Below are 16,677 nucleotides of genomic sequence, written 5' to 3'. Positions count from 1 at the left end.
CCAAACACTACAAAGTTTAATTTGAAATATGTGTTCCACATTACAATCTGATCTCCCTCCGTACTGTTTATCAAATTAAGATGGCAAGTTGCCGCAGACCGGCTGCAGAAAGCTAGAAGTTCCTGGCGGTGAGGGGTAAGGAACTGAAAAGCACCAGTATGGGGTCAGAAGGGCCAAGACAACTGATGGTTGCAAGGCTAGTTTATTCAAAGAGCATGAATGTATATATAGGTTTAGTACGGAACGAATACCAGACAACAAATCAGCAAACCTTGTATTTCCACATAATTCTGTCGCCACTATCTATGCGCCATTATCTATGCGCCATTATCTATGCATCACTATCTATGCATCACTATCTATGCATCACTATCTATGCATCACTATCTATGCATCACTATCTATGCATCACTATCTATGCGTCAGCATGCCTTATGGGCCGTTCTTTGGAGATACAGACTTCCCCCTCAGGGCAGCACGTCCTTCTTCTGGGGAGCAACCAGGGGCTCTTAGATCCAGAGCAGGCACCTGGAACGAAACTGGCCGCAAGCCATTTTCCTTTTTTACGCTCAATACCGCAGCGTCAGGAGTGCATACCAAGAAAGAGACAAGCAGTTCTCCGCAAAGCAGAAAGCTGAATAAGCTTACAGCTTGGGGGCCACCACATTTCCCCCTTTTTTATTATTTTTTAAAGCTTGATAATGTAGTTTTAAGCCATGAACATCCTGACGCAAGACAGCAAAGCGCCCCATTACAAATCTAACAATACAAGGTAATAAACCGATCACCAATAAAAGTAGTACACCAATTGATATCAGGCCTGAGAGCCCTCCATGAATCCATTGTATCGGATTTAGCCCTTGTAGTTGATCTAATAATCCTTGAATCAAATTCTGGGGTCCATCTTCGTCCAGGTGGGCCTCTTGAATAGCTTGTATTTCGGCATTTAACTTTTGAATATCAAGGCTAATGTGTCCATCAGTCCATACACTTAATATATGCATTTTTACTTTTTCCCAATCCCATTGTGAATCATTATATAAATGTTGAGTTACACAAATCCAGGTATATTTGGCATGACAAATCAAACGCATTTTTAATTTTAAAGCCATAACTTGATCCCCTATTCCTATTAGAACATTTTTTAATTCATCTACTTCCGTTTTTAGTTGGGTATCAATATGACTTTGTAGGGCTAATGCTACACTAGTATTTTTAGATAACTGATTAACATAATGAGCCTGGTGAATAGTTTGTGAAAGAGCAATCCCAGCAGTGGCCGCAGTAGCAGTTAAAGCTGCTAAGGCTAGGATTGCACATATTAGAACACCTATAAATCTCTTTGGTCGTTTTAATGCTTCAGTCAATTCCAGCCAGGCTTGCATGCCAGTGTTATGATACCATGGTTCAGACAAATTAACAGGTAACATTATATAAGAAGGTTGCTTCATAATCATAACAGATGCAGATCCTTTAACGGGCAAAACACAACTACTAAAGATACAATTAACACAAGTAATATTATAACCTATAGGATTCATAGTGTTTTCTACAATTAAATCTCCAATCAATAAAGCATAAGGAGGAGCGACGCAAGTAATCACCGGTCTATAAGAAAAGGATAAGGCAAGTTTCCAGAATTCCCATTGCTTGTAAAAAACAAGGCTGTTATTATTAACGGGGACAGAAGAAACTAGTATGGTGCCATTATCATAATCTAAAGTACACCAGACAGAGGCTTTAGTCCATGTATCATTACAAACAGGAAAATCAAACTGCGGGAATTCAGAAGCCATAAAAGCAGGAAATTGTAGTCCTGTGACAGTCTTTACGACCGTAATTTGATGTCCAGCTAATAACGTCCCTTGATTACCTATGGTAGTTTCAATACACAAATAATGTCCAGTATCTTCAATTCTCAAGCGATATATGCATAGAGAATGATCCAACGAAGTATTAGAAGCAAGCTTAGTTACTCTAGCATTCATGTGAATGGGAACGTTATCCTTATACCAAAATACAAAGGTGGATAAATCTTCTCGTCTAGGAACAGTCTGTTTGCAAGGAAGACAAATATTAGATCCCACAGCTTTATAATTTTTACGTAAATGAGTAAAAAATTGAGAATTTACAGTGGTTTGGTAAGAAATAGCATGTTCTAAAGCAACAGCCTTAACACAACCAGAATTGGTACTCATAGGACTTAAACAAACAGGGGGAGTATTAAGCCAATTAGAGTAATTAACAGAAGTATTAGTAATAGGCAAATTTCCTAGCACTCTTCCAAAAGTAGAATCATTATAGAAAATTGGAAGGTCAGCTTCAGACCATGTAACAGGTTGTAATAAAGGAGGATCGGGTACATAAGCCCAATAAGATTTAGCCTCTATAGGTGGGGCTGCCAATACAGCTATCATGGCTTAAAAAAAGGTAAGAGGAGAGCGAGGATGAGCACTCTCCTCCATAATCCTACGTGCTTGAAATACTAAACATTGCAATTGATACCAAGTAATTTGATTTCGATCTCCCCTCGCCTCCCTGACAAGTTGTCTCCTACTCCGTCGCCGCATTCTTCTCGTCCGCCGGGGGAACCGGTTGGGGTGTGCTGTGGTCGATTGCGAGAGCCTCAGGCGACGCATTCTTCGAGTCAGGGTGTTTATTGGTGATGGCATGATAATGTCGAACCAAGCGCTCCGGGAGCCACCGCGGAGAGTCTGCCTCCCTAGGGAAAACACAAACATGGCCTCGGCCCCATACTAAAACAGGGTCTGGTCCATGCCAAAGGTTAGTCATGGGATCTTTCCATTTAACAAGCGCTTTTTCAGGAGGGGTTCCAGAAAGACCTGTAAACAATCGTTCATAAGGCGTGTGACTAAATGCATCTAAAGTTAAAAAATTTAAAATAAATAAAGCATGATTAAGCATAATCTGAGGAGATCTATCATATTCCCCCTTTTTTATTTTTTGTAATGTAATTTTTAATTGTCGGTTGGCACGTTCTACAATACCTTGACCCTGAGGATTGTAGGGAACGCCTGTTTTATGTGAAATATGGAAAGTTGCACAAAAATTGGCAAAAGCTTTACTCGTATATCCTGGAGCATTATCTGTTTTTAAAGCTTTAGGAATTCCCATAGATGCAAAACAATGAAATAAATGAGTAATTACATATTTAGTAGATTCCCCAGCCAAAGGCGTAGCACATATAAAATTAGAGTAAGTATCAACAGTTACATGAACAAATTGTAATTTACCAAAAGAGGGAATATGAGTAACATCCATTTGCCAAAGATGATGAGGGAGTAAACCCCGAGGATTGACTCCAAATTGTGGAACAGGAAGGTGGGGTAAACATTTAGAGCAGGACTTAACAATGTATCGGGCTGTTTCTCTAGAAATAGAGAATTGTTTTTGAAGCATAGCAGCAGATTGATGATGTAAATTATGTGATTGAGTAGCAAGATCCTGAGGTTGAGATAAACTTAAGCCTATAATCTTTGTATTTTCGTCAGCCAATTGATTTCCCAAAGACAATGGGCCAGGGAGACCTGAATGGGCTCGAATATGTAATATGGCTACAGGAAACTCATGCTGACGAATAATCTTTTGTAGTTGAAAGAAAGTCTGAAACAATTGAGAATCAACAGTATTGCCAATTATAGCAGTTTCTATGTTACGCAAAATAGTAACCAAATAATGGCTATCTGTATAGAGATTAAAAGAACAATGTGAAAAGATTTGAAAAGCCAAGGAAATCGCATGTAATTCAACTCGTTGGGCAGAGGTATGATCTGTTTGTTCTTTATGAAGTAAGTCATCAGAAATAACCACAGCGATGCCATTGGCAGAACCATCAGTAAAAACATTTGGGGCATTGAGAATAGGAGTTGAACAGATAGTTTTTGGAAAAATAAATAGATGTTGAGTAGCAAAATGAAGGAGCTTATTAGAAGGATAATGATTATCAATAATTCCTGAATATCCAGCAAAAGCAAGAGCCCAAAAATCAGAGACAAATAATAGCCAAGAATATTGATAAGTAGTATAAGGTATAATAATAGAATTTGGTTCATATCCTACCAACTGAATATTTCTTCTACGACCCAATTGAACAAGTGTTGCTATTAACTCATAATAAGGTGTAACGACTTTATTAGGCGTATTTTTCATATGAATCCATTCAAGAATTCCTGTTTCTTGCCATAATAAGGCGGTAGGGGTATGTGACGTAGCACAGATTATTAATAGTATAGGTAAAGAAGGCTCAATTCTAGTTAGCTGAGCAGATTGTATTGCTTTGTTTACAAGCTTGAGTGCTTGTTGAGCTTCAGAAGTTAAAATACGAGGGGAAGAAGGATCAGGACTTCCCTTTAGGATATTAAAAAGAGGCTGTAACTGACCCGTAGTTAATTTTAAAGAAGGTCGCAGCCAATTAATATCTCCTAATAACTTTTGAAAATCATTTAAAGTTTTAAGAACGTCAGTCCGTATCTCTATCTTCTGAGGTGTAATATTATAATTTGTGATATACTTACCAAGATATGAGAAAGGTGGGTTCATCTGTACTTTGTCAGCAGCAATGACTAGTCCTGATCGTGACAAATGACTTTGAAGGGAATTATAAGCCTTAAGTAAAATATGTTTATCAGAATAAGCAAGTAATAAGTCATCCATATAATGAATAAAATATATCTGAGGGAACTGTTTACGAACAGGGGCAATAACTTGAGCTACAAACTGTTGACATAAAGTAGGACTATTAGCCATACCCTGAGGCAGCATTTTCCATTGATAACGTTGCATAGGTTCTATAAAATTTAAAGAGGGTAAGCTAAAAGCAAATCGCAACTTATCAGCCGGAAATAGAGAAATAGTAAAAAAGCAATCCTTAAGATCAATAATAATAATCATATAATTTTTAGGTATGGCTGCAGGAGAAGGCAAACCTGGTTGCAGAGCTCCCATAATTACCATAGTTTGATTAACAGCACGTAAATCTTGCAATAAACGATATTTTCCCGATTTTTTCTTTATAACAAATATAGGAGTATTCCAAGGGCTATTAGACTTTTCTAGTCTGCCCAAAGCAAGCTGTTCATTAATTATATTATGAGCCGCCATTAATTTCTCCTTAGAAAGGGGCCATTGGTCCACCCAGACAGGATTATCAGAAATCCAAGTTATAGGGTCAGCATGTGGTGGAGGAGAATCCAAGGCCCCTAGAAAAAACCCAAGCCTGTTTTATCCCGTTTATTATCAGTCTGTAAGGGTAATTTATTTCCCTGTTGATTTTTTCCCAAACCATTCCTAGGATCATAACCTTGATTTAACAATATATTAGTTACAGTAGGGTTGGGACTAAGCAATAGGATTCCCATTTGTTGTAATATATCTCTTCCCCAAAGGTTAACTGGCAGTCCGGGCAATACGTAGGGTTTGAATATTCCTTGATTACCTTCAGCATCCTGCCAATGTAGGTATTGCGAACTTTGTTGTGGAGAATTAGATTGGCCAATACCTTGCAACTGTGTAATGGTTTGGTGCACGGGCCAATTTTTTGGCCAATGTATAAACGAAATAACAGAAACATCAGCACCAGTATCTAATAACCCAGAAAAAGGCCTTCCATTTATTTTTAATACCAATTGTGGTCTTTCCCTACCAATTTGTTGAATCCAGTAAACTGCATCAGAGGAACCGAAAGCCCCAGTTCCTCTTTTGTTATGTTGTAAAATTTTTCCTTCTGGTATGAATGGAATTAATAGAAGCTGAGCTATTCGCATACCGGGTGTGATAAGAAAAGATCCTTTTGATGTTTGAACCATAACCTTTAATTCCCCTTCATAATCAGCATCAATCACCCCAGGAATAATAGTTAAGCCTTTCATAGACATACTACTTCTTCCAAGGATTATACCAACCGTTCCCTGGGGTAAAGGCCCAAAAGTTCCCGTAGGAAGGGCTTGGGGTCCCATATCCGAGGTTAATAAGAATTGGGTGGAGGCACAGAGGTCCAGTCCTGCACTATTTGGCGTGGCCCTTTGAAGGGAGGAGATTCCATTCCCTGAGGAACAAAGGTCTGAGCTGGAGGCGGTGGAGCAGGTTGTGAGGGGATTATTGACATTGCTCCAATTGTTTGATGGGGCCGGAGCAGGCCCCTCCGGAAGTTTCCCGACAAGGGAGTTCCATCTTTATGAGTCACTGATCGACATTCTTTAGCCCAATGCCGTCCTCTTTTGCATCGGGGACAAATTGTGGGAGGAGGAGATTTACCTTGAGGCACAGAACTTACGATAGGCATATTAAGAGTATCAACAGTACAATTTTTTGCAAAATGACCTGGCTTCCCACATTTAAAACAGTTTTTACTTTTAGCATTTGGCCCAAATCCTGCCTTAGTTAGGGCTGCAGCTATAGCTGCTCCCTGTAAGTAAGATGATCCAATATCAGAACAAACTCGAATATAATCCTCTAAATTTCCTTTCCTTTTCCATGGACGTATAGCTGCTTGACAAATATTATTAGCATTTTCGAAAGCCAATTGTTTGACGATAATTGCTCCAGAAGGACCATCAGAAATAATTCTATCAACAGCCTGTAATAATCTAGCCACAAAATCAGCATAAGATTCATCTGCCCCTTGCCTTATTTTAGCAAGGTCTTCAGTCCTAGTGGAGGCAGGTAAATGTTTCCATGCATGTAGAGCTATATGACTGATCTGAGCATAAGCCACAAAAGGGAAAGCTAATTGATCCTGTAATAACTGATGTTGTCCTTCCCCAATCAACATCTCATAATTTACTAGCACATTATGTGCAGTATTTCTTTCAGCTTGTTCAGCAGCCTTTTCATAATATTCTGATTTCCAAAGTAAATAGTCGCCACCAGTGAGACAAGCACGAGCAATAGATTTCCAGTCTGCTGGAGGCAATGCTTCTGTTGCAATAGTATCCAACATAGTAATAGTGAAAGGGGCTGTAGGCCCATATTGTGCACAGGCTGCTTTTAAATCTTTCAAAACCTTAAAGGAGAGAGGCTGATATTCCCGATTATTTTGTTGTGGATTTTGAGGATTGGGTCGTTCCACCACCGGGCAGCAGAATAAAGGATCCTCCCCTCTATTAAGAGCTCCCCGTACTGCTTGTTGTAAAGGACTAAGCTTAGGAGGGATAGGGACAGAGACATGTAATTGCTGTAACCGCGGAAGAATATTTTCATCAGGATATTTTTCAGCCTCATATTTGGCTTCTTCATCCGCTAAATCAAAAGAAAAGTCATCATCATCAAGTGAATTAACACTCTTTATCCTCGGTGGCAACGGAGGAGCAGTATCTACTGCAGCAATATGTTCTACAGATTTAGCTGTTAATTTTGGAACTGAATCATAAATTGGATTAAAACAATCTCTTATTAAATTCCACAAGCTAAAAATGGAAACTGAAACAGAAGATGGTCCATGAGCTTCATGATATTTAGATAATTCATCTCCTACACGAGTCCAAATTGCTAAGTCCACTGATCCTCCTTCAGGGAACCAAGGACAAGCATCATATACTAATTGCAAAAATTCCAGAAGTTGTGAGGTAGTTACCTTAGTTCCACGGGCTTTTAACATTGAAAGCAAAACCTGAGCAAATAAATCACGCTCCTTAGAGCCCTTTTGTCCCATATTATTTTACTTCTGACTCTTTCTCGAGTTACCGTCCTAAAAACGAAATTATTTCTTGTGGCCACACTATCTCACTCGAGAGTTCTACTTACCTGAAATCTTCCGAAATGCCTCACGCACTCAGGTCCCTGTTCGGGCGCCACTTGCCGCAGACCGGCTGCAGAAAGCTAGAAGTTCCTGGCGGTGAGGGGTAAGGAACTGAAAAGCACCAGTATGGGGTCAGAAGGGCCAAGACAACTGATGGTTGCAAGGCTAGTTTATTCAAAGAGCATGAATGTATATATAGGTTTAGTACGGAACGAATACCAGACAACAAATCAGCAAACCTTGTATTTCCACATAATTCTGTCGCCACTATCTATGCGCCATTATCTATGCGCCATTATCTATGCATCACTATCTATGCATCACTATCTATGCATCACTATCTATGCATCACTATCTATGCATCACTATCTATGCATCACTATCTATGCGTCAGCATGCCTTATGGGCCGTTCTTTGGAGATACAGACTTCCCCCTCAGGGCAGCACGTCCTTCTTCTGGGGAGCAACCAGGGGCTCTTAGATCCAGAGCAGGCACCTGGAACGAAACTGGCCGCAAGCCATTTTCCTTTTTTACGCTCAATACCGCAGCGTCAGGAGTGCATACCAAGAAAGAGACAAGCAGTTCTCCGCAAAGCAGAAAGCTGAATAAGCTTACAGCTTGGGGGCCACCACAGCAAGTGACATCATCCCCTTTGAGGCAGCAAGAGATATTGAAGAGTTGGTTGAATTTATCTCTGCTGAAATATTCTACAATGTGTTACAAGACTGTTCTAAGATTGATTACACATACAAGTTGAAGTAAAAGTTAATTTTTTTTTTCAGTGGGTATAGAGATATGGTGTAAAATAAGCACCATTCTGGTTTTCTGTTTTGAGTGCTTATGACAAATTTAAAAGAAGTGAAATATTTGAGTACTTAGAGTTAGACAACTATCCATAAATTGTGGAACATTTGACATTAACACCAAAGCCACATTGCAGATTCTGAACTTTATTTCTCATATGAACTGTGAAAATAATGCATCATCTACAGGCTAGCAAGATCTAAAAGATGAAAACTTGATTACCAAAGAACATAACATTTATATGCAGGAAAATAGCCTTTCATATTCTGTTTATGTTCACAGCAACCCTTTTAGGAAAGAGAGAGCCCCAGGAAAGAAGCAAAGTGAAGTACAATTCTTTTATATCTTTCCCTTTAAACTCAAATTACACAGAATGGTTTGTTTGCTTTCCAATAAATGGCGGGAAAGACAACTGTAGTACACCAAACCAGTTTAGAAATGAAAGACAAGCATCTGTTTGTTTTACAAATGTATCAGCTTCTTTTCTGGTAGCTCAGCCCAGCTTCTTAAGAGGCCCTCTACAGCTGCCATTTTGCACTGCTTGGTGGTACACTCACAAGAAATGAGCTTACTGATTCCTATGGCTTCCTTTCTTAGCAAAATGGTCCTTTTCTATCAGTGCTTTCCAAGTTACTCTATTTGCATAGCTTTGTGACTCTCAAAGGAACACATACCATGTAGCATATAAATTAGGAAATTTATAGCATCCATTCATGGATCTTGATTTATGGCAGGACTCCCATTTCAGCTCTATTCTGGGCATGTCTGAAAGCAGTGCAAGAAGTGAGATCTACAGGGGCTAGCAGGAAAGGCTCAAAGGAGAGGTCAGACATGCTACCAAGGTCAGAATGTTTTTGTGGGAAAGCTACTTCATCTAGCTGTGAGTATAGCTGCTGTTGTGAGAATAACCAGTGTAACTGTGTGATGCTACTTAATTATCTCTTGATAATTCAAAAGTGTCAATGTGCAACCTGGGATTGCATAATCTATCTACTTTGCTTCATTCCAATGTCATCAGCATCAAAATGAATAATGCAACTGAATGATGCAATTCACTCTTTCCCTATCTTACAGTTAAACCATTATTTCTTCTCAAGTACTTGGTACATTTAGGCAAGTTTTTTGTTTCAATAATAGTATTTACAGGGACTTCCCTGGTCCACTGGATAAGACTCTGCGCTCCCAATGCAGGGGGCCCGGGTTCTAGCCCTGGTCAGGGAACTGGATCCCACATGCATGCTTCAACTAAGAGTTCACATGCCACAATTAAGGAACCTGCATGCTGCAACTAAGGAGCTGGTGAGCTGCAACTAAGGAAGCCCACGAGCCACAACTAAGGAGCCCTGGAGCTGCAACTGAGGAGCTCACGAGCCTCAACTAAGGAGCCTGCCTGCTGCAACTAAGACCCAGTTCAACTAAATAAATAAATAATAAAATAAATAAATAAATAAATAGAAAGAAAGTATGCCTTACCATCTTGGCTATACAAACATAATTATAATAATAATAATAGTCTTTACAGCAAGAATATTAGTAATGCATCTCTAAGGACTCTCAAGTAATTTTATAATCATTACTGTTTTACCCATGTATTCTGATATATTTTACAAAGATGAAGAGGATATGTTTTCAATGCCTTATGTCATTTCATCTTATTTAAAGCATTGATATTATCTGTAAGTACTTGATTCTATAATTTATAAAAACTGAATAAGACATGACCATAAAGTACTTTTGGAGGGTTCTCTGAAAAGTCTGATATTAGTGAGCCTGCACTTTTAAGGCTTCCATCCTCTTTTAAAATAAAAATAGAGGTCCCCAACAAAATCATGTTATGTTCCTGAAAGTCCCAAATATTGAAGGAAAACATATTTGCCATAAGATCTCTCTCTCTTCGGGACTTCCCTGGTGGTCCAGTGGATAAGACTCCATGCTGCCAATGCAGGGGGGCCCGGGTTCGATCCCTGGTCAGGGAACTGGATCCCGCATGCATGCCACAACTAAGAAGTCCGCATACCACAACTAAAGATCCCACATGCGCAACTAAGACCCGACGCAGCCTAAATAAAGAAATATTTTTTTTACAAAAAGATCTCTCTCTTCTATTTCACTTAGGATGAAAGATTTTGATGGAGATTGTTGAAAGAATCTAACAGTGATATTCAAAGATTGAAATGCAATCAGCAGCTTAGTGGGGATATTTCTACTTATCTGAAGACCTGGATTATTTGTCTAAACTCAGAAAATGAAGGATCAGCTTCTAATATACAGGGGGTTCATAGGATGCAAGAAGAGAACTCTTGCCTATGGAATTAGCAAAGTAAAAACTGTTTGTTTTACAAATTTAAAGATTGGCTCATGTATAAAGAATCCTGCCCACACCGTACAAGATTACACTTGTGAGGACTTAGGAGATTTGAAGAAGCAGAATGCTGATTCTGAGGTCGTAGGGCCTTTTGGGGTGTATGAGTTTGCTAGGGCCACCATAACAAAATACCATGGACTGCGTGGCTTAAACAACAGCTTATTTTCTCACAATTCTGGAGGCTAGACGCCCAAGATCAAGTTGTCGACACATTTGGTTCCTTCTGAGGCCACTCTCCTTGGCTTGTACATGTCCACCTTCTTGCCGTGTCCACACATGGTCATCCCTTGGTCTGTGTTGTCTCTGTCCTAATATAAGAATACCAGTCATACTAGATTAGGGCCCATCCACATGGTCTCATTTTACCTTAATTACCTCTTTAAAGGTCCTGTCTCCAAACAGTCACATTCTGAGGTGCTGGGGGTTAGAATTTCAATAAATGAATTCGAGGGGGCACAATTCAGCTGATAACATTGGGAAATATGCTATCCTGGATGTGTCAGAATCTAGATCCAGGAAATGTGGAAGCAGTTCACAGTATTTCCAAATGTATGATCTTGATTATTCACATGATAATGCTAGAAGACCCAGGAGAAGATGCCTCAACATCTTCAGCATACAACAGTAGCTTACAATATTTGCAAACATGGTCACACATTCAGAAGAGAAGAGTTAGTTACTGCTGTTATGTTTTAATTTTTCATAAAGATCAGTAAAGAGTTACAACATTTTCTTCCCAGAACCTTTGTCAAAATTGTTTACATCATCTCACTTAATATCAGTGTCCAAAACATCTGTTTGGTTAGAACATCTCAACCATGTATTTATCAACAAATTTATAAGTTTTATCCAAGAAGTGGGTGTTTATATGATGTATTTGTCAGAATAGGCTAACTGCTGTAACAAACAACCCTCACATCTCAGCACATTAAAGTTTATTTCTCCTTCATACAAAGTCTAGTCGGTGTTCCTGATTGTGCAGCTCTCCTAGGCAATTTTTCTCCAAGTGCTTACTCAGAGAACTGGGCACTTTCCATCTTATAGCACTACCATCTTAAATAGATGGGTCCCAAGGTTTCCATGGGAGGGGAATAGAACATGCAGAAGGCACTCCAGATATTTACTTCCTTGACCTGAATGTGAAAGCACATCACTTCTGTTCACATTGGCTAGAACCAGTCATATGCTCCTACTTAGATTCAGAGAGACTGGAAAATATCATCTTTGGCTGGACAGCTGCTTCCCAATAACAACTCTCCACTATGAACACAGAATTTGAATCTTTAGGGGTCAGCTAGCCCCCTCTGCTATGCACAGCAACTCCAATGTAGGTTTCTTCAAATTCAGTTGCATTGCAAATGTGGTGGCTAAAAGCCAGGCTGCCCAGCTAGAATCCTGGCTCTGCTGCTTATTGGCTGTGTGACCTTGGAAATACTGCTCACTTCTAACCACCTCAGCTTTCTCATCTGTAAAATGGGGATTTTATTCAGAGGTTTGACCTGACTAACTGTAAAGCACTTGGAATAATGCCTGGCCCATAGCACTCTGTAAATGTTACCTATTATTATTACTTACATGAGTCTGTCCCCACCACACTCTTTGTGAGATAGGCTCAGAAAGTTTCAAGAACCCATAGCCCTAAGTGCAGCAGAGATGACCCAGGTGGGAGAACTCTGCCCAACAGAGGTGGCCATGACTGAATGAATGGACCAATATTCTCTCTTGCAAAGGCTGAGTGTTTAACACACAGAGTAAGTCAGCAGTTTATTACAGGAGTGGAATTCAAAAAATGAAAAGAACAAAACCAAACACCCGGAGAAAAGGCAATGATCAGAAGCCATGAGACAATAAAAGCCAAGAGTTGTCAGACACCATGAATGGGAAAAGCTAGGAAAGACAATGGAGCGAATGGAGTGGCGGGAATAGAGGCTGCAGAGAGTAGCTGAGTCACCAGAATGGTATAGGACTGCAACAGGGACCCGTGGCATCATGAGAACACAATGGCATGAACTGCTAATATCCCAAACGACCTTCCAGATGCATTCCAGTGGGAGGAGGGTCTGACTGTAAGACAGACATTTGTCTTCCTTATTTTACAGCCCCATCACTTAAGATTTCCTAGCATGTCATTTTGGCTTGGGATTTGAAAGAGCCTAACTGTCAGCATAGCCACTGTGATTAATTTGAAACTTAGAAGTGATCTTGGTACTCTTCTCTTTTCTGATAATACAAGTATTAGTGGCTGTGAATCTCAGTTCACAAATACAGGTGTACAAAATACGTTCTAACGCAAGGTGCTTCCTGATTCTGAGCCCCACCACCCCTTTCCACTGGTGTGTGGAAATTTAACCTTGTTCATTCTTAGAGCTTGACCCCAGCTTAGCCAGGATTGTTCACAGTTCTGGAGTCTAATGCAGTGCCAAGGCATCCAGCAGGTTGGTCATCTCTTCACAGCCCTTGACCACGCTCTGTCCACATCATCCCTTCAGGTCCAACAGCTCTGAGCTGCTTCTGCACCGAGTTTGCAGCACGGATATTTTTACCAAGGTTGAGAATTCCATGCTTGGGGACTCATGCACCCTGCAGTTGTTCCTTTCTAGGGTCCGTCTTGCTCCCTCCCTAGCAATACTACCCGAAAGTATGATACAGATTCCCATGTCCAAAACCCAAGTCCTCTGGCCCTTATTGAGCCTAAAGAATCTTTTTTCCTTTTCTTTTCTTGTCTTTTTAAAAAATATTTATTTATTTATTTGGCTGCGCCGGGTCTTAGTTGCAGCATGTGGGATCTTCGTTGTGGCATGCGGGATCTTTTAGTTGCGGTGTGCAGGCTCTTACTTGCGGCATGTGAGATCTAGTTCCCTGACCAGGGATGGAACCTGGGTCCCCTGCATTGGGAGCACAGAGTCTTAACCACTGGACCACCAGGGAGGTCCCAAGAATCTTTTTTTCTTAACAGAGAGAAGTTCTTATACTTCAACTTTCTCCAAGCCATTTTGTCCCTACCTGCACTTTCTCTCTTCTACAGAGACTTAGCCTTTTGAAATAAAAGCCAGAAAGTTTTCCAGGCGACTTCTATTTCCATCCTTACTACACACACCACATCTTGATGAAGAAAGCACAGACCTGGCCACCTACTTATATGAGAGGACAAGGAAGGGGGAAAAAAAAGAGGTAAAAGTTAAATATCTCAAAATATTTTGTTCTTCCTTTATTTCTTTTTGCCATAGATACCTGGAAGCTCAGGTTCAAATTTTATGGTTAGTACACGTAACAATTATAGACCCTTGGAATGAGGATATTTACTAGTTTATTTTTCTTATATTCTGATTTCAGGTTGTTCATTCTCATTTTATTATTTGGTATACCTTGTAAACAAATACATTTACCTACCTATTTAAATCCCCACATTGATTTTTTTTTTTAATTTTTATTTATTTATTTATTTATGGCTGTGTTGGGTCTTTGTTGCTGTGCGAGGGCTTTCTCAGGTTGTGGCAAGCGGGGGCCACTCCTCATCGCGGTGCGCGGGCCTCTCACTATCGCGGCCTCTCTTGTTGCGGAGCACAGGCTCCAGACGCGCAGGCTCAGTAATTGTGGCTCACGGGCCCAGTTGCTCCGCGGCATGTGGGATCCTCCCAGACCAGGGCTCGAACCCGTGTCCCCTGCATTGGCAGGCAGACTCTCAACCACTGCGCCACCAGGGAAGCCCTGATTTTTTTTAAACTAATAAAATTCATTGCAACAGTGTGGAGTGTAGCTACGGTCTAGCAGGTTACAGTAATAGAGACATACTCAAGCTACCAGAACTCAAGAAGACAGAATATGACCTGGGAAGAATATGGCAAGGTCCCTCATGATGTCCAGCAGTTCTAGTGACTCAGTAAGCTTCCAATGGCCTTCATTGTCTGCTCGACCATAACAGAGACTCAGTTACTCTCTGTGTCTGATTGTCCTGCTCTAGATGCCACCAATTAACTGACCATCTTCTTTCTCTCAACATAATGGCATTTATTTATTTTAGCTTCTCCTTATTGTTGACTTCTCCTACTTAAAGACTTCTACTAGTTACCTTTTCTCAATCTTGGTCTTTCAGTTTTTGCCTTTGCTACCATTTGAACACCTCCCAAAGAAAGATGATGTTTATCAGACTAATCAGCTGCAATTATTCCCAGTTGGGTTTTCGTGATAGATCAACTCATAATTTTTTTTCTCACTAGGTTACTAATTTATTATAAAAGGATATTAAAGGATACTAATTAACAGCCAGATGAAGAAATACGTAGGGCAAGGTCCCAAACAAAGGAGCGTTTGTCCTTGTGGAACTTGGGTCCCAGCATGGTGGTCTGAGGAGCCCATGTGGAAACCGGTTTCCCCACATGGAAACTCCGTAAAAGGGTCTCAACTCATAGGTTATTATTGACTAAGTGGGTTATTGACTTTTCTTGGATCTGGTAACTGCCCTTGTTCATGTCAGTTGTGGCTAAGGTATCAGGGTACTTTCATACAAGGAGAGAATTCTATGCAGAAATAAACTCTGGAAGAGGACTAGAGAGAAGAACCTCTTAGAAGGGGCTGTGGGCAGACAGATAGCCTAAAACTCAGCTTGTTCAGTATTACCATTAATTAAAGGTAGGGTAAATAAGGCAAATATTTCTCTCAGAATATGAAACTATATCCTTTCCCTTTGGGGATAAAACCCCACCCTGACACATGCAGACATGGTTTTGCTCCATGATCTCTATGAGGCAATGACCAGAGTCCAAATTAGTATATTTCCCATAGACTGGGTTATTTAGTCTTAAAGACGACCTTATACAATGCGGTAGCCTGTGACTACAAAATGGGATTACACTTTCTATTTGTCTCTAAATTTTTATAATACAAGTTCCCAAGTGGCCCCTTTAAAATATCCCCAATAGTTCTGATGATAATTTGTGATCTCTAGATTATTTTATATAGCCATTTGCCCAGCTCCCACTAGCTTATAGATGCAAATAGGTCATGTTAAGAGGAACAACCAACTAGTGAGCAACTGATGTCATCCCCTGCATAACGCAGGACTTCAGTCCCCTTTTGAAATCTCACTTTCTTGAAGTGTTTTAGGCATCTTCAGCGGGTGTCTCACATATGCGCACAAACACACCCTGATTCAGCAGCCGCCCACCAGGTATCACATTCGCTCGCTGGAACCTGGAGCTCTTCCACCAGCAACGAGTTTCCCTGGCAGGATCTGGTCCTGCTCTGCTGGCATGGTAATTTCTGCTGGGTTCCGCTGATGTTCAGGGAGGCTTCTGGATCACATGATGGCCCCTGCTGGCACGAAGTTCCCTGCAGACATTGCTCTGGTTCCACAGGGCATCTCAGCTTCTGCTCTACTCCAACAGGCATGGCAATTCTTGCTGGTCTCAGCCACTGCTCTGCCTGGCAGTGTCTCTGACCAAGCACCACCCAAAGGCACTAAAGGAAAATGCTTCTCCCTGTCACTTCTCATAGGGGGAATCCAAACCAGCAGTGTCGGTATCTTACAGTCTTCAGTAAAACAGCACTTTCAGTTTTTACTTAGAGCCCTCTTTCTCCCTAGGTCCCAGACACCCACTCAGGGGACTTGTAAATGAGAATGTGCTTAATGATAGCCATCAGGCTGCCAAGATCACTATTCTCCTACTAAGGCTCTCTTACAAACTCAAGTCCATTGTTTCTGACTTGGTCTTTCTTCAAGGTGATTTCTCCCAAGAGGCAATTTTGTCCTCA

The 16,677-nt window shown here is 40.6% G+C and overlaps 1 protein-coding gene, 1 long non-coding RNA gene and 1 pseudogene across 3 annotated transcripts in view; 2 read left to right on the top strand and 1 right to left on the bottom strand.

Annotated features, from left to right (window-relative positions):
* Nucleotides 1-16,677, top strand: part of EIF4E (eukaryotic translation initiation factor 4E) — a 127,195-nt gene that overhangs the window by 21,770 nt on the left and 88,748 nt on the right. The window lies entirely within an intron of this gene.
* LOC309628576 (riboflavin kinase pseudogene) overlaps nucleotides 1-16,677 on the top strand; it is a 215,942-nt pseudogene that overhangs the window by 188,998 nt on the left and 10,267 nt on the right. The window lies entirely within an intron of this gene.
* LOC309627779 lies at nucleotides 1,338-7,948 on the bottom strand. The gene is made up of 2 exons (XR_014243954.1): nucleotides 7,762-7,948; nucleotides 1,338-2,722 (listed from the first exon to the last, which is right to left on the bottom strand). It is a non-coding gene; the product is annotated as an uncharacterized lncRNA (long non-coding RNA).

Source organism: Balaenoptera borealis (assembly GCF_965194805.1).
Source record: "Balaenoptera borealis genome assembly, chromosome: 4".
Classification (NCBI taxonomy): Eukaryota; Metazoa; Chordata; class Mammalia; order Artiodactyla; family Balaenopteridae; genus Balaenoptera; species Balaenoptera borealis.
The sequence above is the reverse complement of the archived record's forward strand: the minus strand, read 5'-3'. Positions and strand labels throughout refer to the sequence as shown.